Genomic DNA, 8,604 nt, shown 5'->3' on the forward strand with positions numbered 1-8,604 from the left:
GTCTTCGCAATATCAAGTTAATATAATTTTTTTTAAGTGCTTTTATTGTCATTAAGTAAAACCAAAACTAAAACTATAAAAAATGTAATTTTTGAAAATGAAATGGGCATTAACTGAAATAAAATAAAATATTTAAAAAACTTTTAGAATTTTTATAATATAAAAATATATATTTCAGCTAGTTGCCAAGCAAACATTTTTCATTTTCATTTCAGTCTAGAACTAAAACTAAATAAACAAAACTTGAAAACAAAAAATAAACATAAACTTTAACAAAAAAACAAACAAAAACTATATACTAGAAAATATAAAAATAAACTCTATTTTAAAATATTAACAAACAAAAAAACTATAATAGTACTGTATTTTCAGTTCCACTAAAATAACACTGCTCTGAATAAGAACTCTGGTTGTTCCAGCAAATACGCATGTTTATATCAAACAGAGCAATCTTATCATGCCTGAAAGCAATGGACTCTTTGCATAAACAAATGTTCAATTTTGGCTCCTTTTTAAGCAGAATTGTTGAAGTCAGCTGCTTTTACTTTAGTCTATCAGCAAATAAAACTTAGTTTAACGCATGACTGAAATGTCTGATAGTTACCGTAAATCTACAGCAGTGGGGATTCCCACTATAGATGTGTGTGTAAATACTACAAAGGTGCTTGCTCGAGCACATCCTGGACTTGTTGCTTGTTTCCGGCTCAACCTGTTTGACCTGATCTACCACTAGCCGTGTTTACCCAGGCCTGTAAAGGAGAAACAATAAGCGACCACAAACATTTGTGTTAGAACAAAACAGAAAGAGCCGATCCTGTTTTTATGTTTCCAGAAGTACATTTGTGTACGGCTCCGAGCTAATTACTTCAGTCCAGACAGTCGTGTTAAATCAATTATGAATGGTATCTTTAATTTCAGTGATATAAGCTTTTACCGGTTCATGTTACATAGCAACAGATCGCATGTTGTTGTATTCATTTTACTCCAGCTGAAAAAATAAATAGCACATTGGGTTAGATCAATAGGGGGCTTTTTTGGGACAAAGTTTACACTACATAACTCATGTCATTCACTGAGATGTAAATGACACAAACCTGCACATCATGGCAATGACATCTTCAGCAGAAAGGTTGTTACGAACATGTGGTTGCGTTATACGGGTTGCATCAGCCGAAGCATGTTAACAATACATGTAGAAATGTTGAACTTTTTTTTTTCTTCACCATTGTTGTAGTGTACTTTGTACTTATTCTCTGACCTAATCACTAACTTGAACTTTGCATTCGTAAAATTATATATTTTTATACACACTACTTCTTAAAAGTCACTGATGTTCAGCAAGTCTGCATTTATTTGATCAAAAACACAATAAAAACAGTGATATTGTGAAATATTATTATTACGATTTTAAACAACTGGTTTATATTTTATTATTTTTTTTAAATGTAAATTATTATTATCCTTCAGAAATCCTTCATAAATCCTAATTTCTTATTATTATTAATGTTGGAAAGAAGCTGTGCTTCTTATATTTAAGATATATACTACCAGTCAAAAGTTTTTGAACAGTACGATTTGTAATGTTTTTTAAAGAAGTCTCTTCTGCTCACCAAGCCTGCATTTATTTGATTCAAAGTACAGCAAAAACAGTAACAATATAAGAAATATTTGTATTATTTAAAAGAACTGTTTTCTATTTGAATATATTTTAAAATGTAATGACTTCAAAGCTAAATTTTGAGCTTTCCTTGATCCTTCAGAAATCATTTTAATATTTTGATTTGCTGCTCAGAAAACATTTTATTATAATTATGTTGTTTAGTAGATTTTTATTCAGGTTTCTTTGATGAGCAGAAAGCTTAGAAGAACCGATTTTGATCTGAAATAAAAATATTTTGTAATATTATAAATGTCTTTATCATCATTTTAGATCAATTTAAAGCATCCTTGCTAAATAAAAGTATTCATTTCCATCATTTATTCCCTGGAAGAAAATATACTGACTCCAAGCTTTTGAATGGTATAATGTACAATGTTACAAAAGCTTTTTATTTCAAATAAATGCTGATCTTTGCATATTAGAATGATTTTTGAAGGACATTTGACACTGAAGACTGAAGTAATGGTGCTGAAAATGTAGCTTTGATCACAGGAATAAATTACACTTTACAATATATTCAAATAGAAAGCAATTATTTTAAATAGTAAAAATATTTCACAATATTAATGCTTTGCTGTATTTTGGTTCAAATAAATGCAGGCTTGCTAACCAGAAGATACTTCTTTTAAAAAACATAAAAAAATCTTACTGTTCAAAAACTTTTGACTGGTAGTGTATATAGGAATAAAATCAATTTTTCATGAGAAGGCGATGACATGTGAAGAATAATCCACTAAAATTGTCCAGAATAGTACAAGCTAGAAGAAAGAGGGATATAAGTATTAAAAAAGCATAGAAAAACACATGTTTATCCATGAGGATACAAACTTTGCTTTCACACCAACAATTAAACCTAATATGTGACTCTGGACCACAAAGCCAGTCGTAAGGTTGAGATTTATACATCATCTGAAAGCACAATACACAAGCTTTCCATTGAAGTATGGTTAGAATAGGACAATATTTGGTCGAGATACAACTATTGAAAATCTGGAATCTGATGGTGCAAGAAAATCAAAATACTGAGAAAGTTGTCCAGATGAAGTTCTTAGTAATGCATATTCCTAATCAGAAATTAAGTTTTGATATATTTATCATAGGAAACTTACAAAATATCTTCATGGAACATGATCTTTACTTAATATCCTAATGATTTTTCACATTAAAGAAAAATCGATAATTTTGACATATACAGTGTATTGTTGGCTATTGCTACAAATATACCCGTGCTACTTAAGACTGGTTTTGTGGTCTTAGGTCACATATAAACACTTGTATGAACCAAATCTAGTGGTATTGTCTTCTATCTCTCTAAATCCAGACTACAGACACTGTCTTCAGGACAGTGACAGTCTTTTGGCCATGGCTGACGCTGTTGTGGCAGCTTTGATGTGGCGGTGTCACCTGACCGGGTCCGGCTGGTAACTGTAGTGCTTCATGTCACCGTTATCTAGCCAGGCTGTCTGGACCAGCCCTGACAGACACCTCAGCTTACCTCACGCGCTGAACGTCTCCACCGCAGTCTCCAGCTCTGCTTCTGACCCTCCCACGACAGACGTCCAGCCACGGATGATCTGTACTCACGATAACAACAACGACAACAACAGTGTCCATATCAGTGTTCATACATGCAGACAAACACGTACTTCCTGGAAAGAAAAGTGGAGGCACACTTACTGAGTTCACATGCAATGATTCGCTTTTGTATATGAACACAGGAATGCGTTAGTAAAACTCTGTTAGACATTCCAGGGCAAATCTTACAAAACGTGAGCATGTGTGAGCAGCTTCAGGGAGCCACAAATAATAATGTAATAGATTACGTCAGTATCCATACTGTGTCTGATAGTTTCTCATAGTTTTTGATACTGGATAGGAGCACACTGTGTAAAAAGCTACTACTACTATGTAGTAAAAAAAACAACAACAACACACACACCTTTGTTTATCTTCGGAGCACAAATTAAGATATTTTTGATGAAATCCGAGTGCTTTTTGACCCTGCATAAACAGCAACGCAACTGACACATTCAAGGCCCAGAAAGGTATTACGGACATTGTTGAAATAGTCCATGTGACGTCAGTGGTTCAACCCTAATGTTGCGAAGCTACGATAATACTTTTTTGTGCATCAGAGCTCCTGCAACATGAAAGCACTTCGAAGACTTGACACATAAGAGAAGAAATTGATTAATAAAGTTATTTTAGTTTTCTTTGCACACAAAAAGTTTTCTCGTAGCTTCAAAAAACTACTGTTGAAGCACTGATGTCACATGGACTATTTTATCATTGTACTTACTACCTTTCTGGGCCTTGAACATGTCAGTTGAGATGAATGAAGGTCTTACGGGTTTGGAACGACATGAGGGTGAGTAATAATGACAACATTTTAATTTTTTTGGTTGAACTATCCCTTTAAGAGACTTTGTTCAAAAACCCTGCTGAAAAATAAAACAGCCAAAACCAGCCTAAGCTCGTTGGTTGGTTTTAGCTGGTCATCTAGGCTGGTCTTAGCTGTTAATAGCTGGTCAGAAGGCTGGTTTTAGAGGGGTTTGGGCCTTTTTTTTTAAGCTGGTCAGGCTGGGAAACCAGCTGGAACAACCAGCTAAAACCAGCTACTTCCAGCATAAACCAGCTAAGACCAGCCAACCAGCCTAGGCTGGTTTTAGCTATTTTTTTTCAGTAGGGTTAACCCCCGGATTCACAGACCAGGCTTAAGCCTAGTCCCAAACTAAAATGTAAGTCTGAGCTGTTTTAACTGAAAGTGTCAGTGCCCTTGTTTTGTCTCAAGGTGCATAGCAGTAATGTTGTTTTTTTTTTTCCGAAGGCATGTTTATAAAAATTATGGGCTAATCCTGGCTTAGTCTAAGCGCTGTCTGTGAAACCAGGCCTAAAACACCTTTCCAACCCCAAACTGTTGAACAGCTGTGAACTTATAACTTATAATGTTCTCACAACCAAAATGTAATTTGGAAAACATTTCAACATAAATTTGTTGTCTGGTGGTTTTTCTCGTTGAACACTGTAGTTTGAGGTTGAAGCAAACTACAGTTGTTCTCACCCCTCACATGGTCTTTTCTGGAATTGACCTCACTTTTCTTACAATTGCTTTATTTCCTATGTTTACAGTCTAATTTCTTATTGTTTAGATCACAATTATAAGCCAGTTGTGAAGCTACATTTGCAAACTATTTTGTCAGCAGGGGAGTATAATAGACTGCCAAAAGTTATAACAAATCAAGGAGAAGCGTGCAAAAACACTGTCTTGAAGAGCAAAAGGCGTTTGTGATGGGCCAAACTTATTTCTTGCACATATTCATGTTTGTTTCTATCATTTCCAGTCAGGTAGGTGAAATAGGCTAATATCTTAATTAATACAGTTTTCTAGCCTAGGCTGGTTGGTTTTAGCTGGTCAACCAGCCTGGTTTTAGCTGGTCATATCTGGTCAGCAGGCTGGTTTAGAGGGGTTTTGGCCACTTTTCAAGCCTGGCCAGGCTGGTCACGCTAGCTGGTCAGGCTGGGAAACCACCAGCTAAAACCAGCTACTTCCAGATTAAAACCAGCTAAGACCAGCTGTTTTTTTAGCAGGGTTGTGTGTATCTTTACCACCTATTAAGTTAGTTTGTCAAAATATTGTGCTCTTTCCTGCTTACTAAGTCCTTCTCTATATGATTTAGCAGCTTTCACACGTTTTTCCCATGGTTTAAACAGCATAAATTAGCAGAAAACATCTTCAGTAGTACATTAACTGTGCAATCAATGCTGTTGTTTACATCCAAGTATTGCCAATATGGCCGGGTAACTGACCAAACTGTGACCTAAGTGCACACAAACCTTCTATAATTAGCTGTACAAAACATATTACCATATTATTTCTAGTTTATTATCTTAATTATGAACACACTGGTTTGTAGTGCATGTCTTATTTTTCTCAGTATTTTCCTATAGCGGCTAATGAACCGAAAGTCTCGCCCACAGGCACGTTGAAGAATAAGGTGGATAAAGTTTTGACTTTTAAATTATACTTTTGTAATACCATAATATGTTTACTATTTCATTAGATACTTTATTTTCTATTGTAGCTAATCCACTGTTAAACCAAAGAGGCTGTTTTCTTGAGCCCTCGTTGTTTTTGGCGAGAGCTTTGATTTACACGTTTGCACGTGTTTGGTGTATCTTTAACGGCTGGTTTGTCAGTCCATCTCATACAATATGCTCGTGGAGGATGGCTCTGGTCTTAAATTGGATCACAGCGGGCGTCACAAGAGACTGCTTATCGGACTCAGCTATCATGATGATGAAGTAAGAAAGGTAAAAAGAGAGGGATCTTAGCGTACCTACTGAAAGGAAAGGGGAGGGCTGGTGTCAATTCAACCCTTTTTCCCTCCACGTTAAGTGTCTTTAATACCAGTGAAACGATACCGAGGCAACACTTTGCCTGTTTTTCGCAGAGTGATTCCCTTCGGCTATCACGTATTACTGCTATTCTACCCTTAACCCCGGGGGCCGCATAGACTCGTGTACATCTGATCTGCAAACAGTCATTAACCCCGTCGCCTCTGTCACCCCTTCACCTAACCTTCACTGCGATCTTAACCTGCCTATGACAGCAGTCCTGGATTAACAATTCATCTCGATTTAAGACAATGCAGACGGTAACTCAACCCTGAGGCTAAAATTAACACTAATGGGTCTTGAAGAGGGCCTGAGAATGCAGAAATCATTCATGAGGAGAGCTCGGGAAAGACGTACAGTATCAATGAAATGATTCATAACTGTTGACCAAGGTGAATGAATGACAGCAAACGTGCACCTTTGATTTATAGCGACAGTCATTTCTGAAAAATGAACTATAAACTATAAAGTTATTATAGTTAACTAAAACTAAACCAAAACCATACAAACATTTGCGTTGCTTGAAATAAAAGGAATGTTACCTAAAATGAAAAAAAAATATATATACAAAACGCATTTTATTTCATCTAGAAGCCAAGGCAACATTTCTCAAATTAATTTAGTTAAACTTAAATCTTAAAACTTAATCTAGGTCTACTAAAATAACAAAAGGGAAAATAACAGTTAAAAAAAAGCGAGAAGCAGATAGATAGATAGATAGATAGATAGATAGATAGATAGATAGATAGAGATAATTTATCCACTTAAATCCAGGCACTTTTAGTTTACAAGGCATGCAAAGTTCATATATAATGCACCACTTATATTGTATTACCAAGGGGTGTACCCTACCTAGTATGCTATTTTTAGGGCAGTGTGAAAGTATCCTCTGGTCATTCAAAGCAGAAATGGTTTAAGGCAGTCACAGTAAATTAAGTGACAATAATAGCTGTGAACTTGTCTTAAGAGCTGACATGATTGTCCTGTTACTTTCACAATTGATCTCCCAATGTGTTCAGTGTTGGTTCTGTTTATAGCCAATAGAGGCCGCCAGACACTAACAGACAGCCCTATTTTTTGTATGGCCATCACATAAAAAGGTCTACATCCTTATGCTGGGGCCTTGCAAAATGAATAAAGGTTCTCTCTTAAACTGCGCCTTCATTTGGCTTTTCCTTTTCTTTATTTTTCCCAATATCTCTGTCTCTTCCTTGTGTATGTGTGTGTGTGTACTTTTTTCTTCTAGGCCTACCTGTTACTTCTTCACCCAGCAAGTCTGCTGTTATGAACAGGATCGTGTCCATCTTGTTGCAAAAAACAAAAACAATTTCATTTTTATTGCACAGAATATTGTTATTTATCTTAAAATGACTTTTGATTTAACAAACCTGTATTTCATACAAATATATTAAAAATAATTTTCTAAAGTGCCTGAATGTCAAAATTAGTACAGTATCTTTGACGAAAAATCCTAATCCTGAACACACTTTTGAATCTTAAGGCTATGATATTTTTGTGTTGCTGTCTGCTTTAGCTTTAACCCTATAAATCCATGTGAATAGTCTGCTAAAATTATTAATGTAAATTTGCAACAGATAATAGTGATGTTCTTTAGCATAGACTACAGTATTCTGATTTATGATAATAATAACAGGGGGCTACAAATAGCCTAACAATTGCTAGCAGTTTAATACTTTACTAAGTTAACAAAGACAAAACTACAGCAGCCTATTTACAAACTGACTTGCACTTGAAGACCTGAACAGGTCGGTTATTTTGCTACATTTTACCGCTTCTTCTGGCCGCTTCCTCTCCTTCCTCAATTATTCTGTTTGAAGTGAGCCGATTTGTATAGCGCTGCCAGTCAAGACAGATTCATAACTTATCATCAATTTATTATCAAATGACAATATCGTAAGGGATCACTTTGATACACCGGGAAGGAGACAATCTAAAATAAAAATAATAACTAAAATCAACAACAGGGCGTCAGGGCAAGTCCGCGTCTGCCCCTATAGGTGAAGAAACCAAGTTCATATACAATTGGGTCAAAAGTTTACATACACATTGCAGAATATGCAAAATGTTAATTATTGTGCCAAAATAAAAGGGATCATACAAAATGCATCTTATTTTTTATTTAGTACTGACCTGAATAATATATTTCACGTTTAGTCCACAAGAGAAAATAATAGCTGAATTTATAAAAATGACACCGTTCAAAAGTTTACAAAATTTCTGTTCTTCAGAAAAATCTTTCAGGTCCCACAAATTCTTTGGTTTTTCAGCATTTTTGTGTATTTGAACCCTTTCCAACAATGACTGTATGACTTTGAGATCCATCTTTTCACACTGAGGACAATTGAGGGACTCATATGTAACTATTACAGAAGGTTCAAACGCTCACTGATGCTCCCACTGTAAACAAAATCTGTAGAAATTACAGTATTACTGGCAGCTGGTTGCCAGTAACTTACTGTAGATTTTAATTTATGCTATTTACTGGTTTGTTCAAAGTTAATTGAACATTAAACATTAACAAGTCTTTA

Source organism: Garra rufa, chromosome 17, assembly GCF_049309525.1.
Source record: "Garra rufa chromosome 17, GarRuf1.0, whole genome shotgun sequence".
Lineage (NCBI taxonomy): Eukaryota > Metazoa > Chordata > Actinopteri > Cypriniformes > Cyprinidae > Garra > Garra rufa.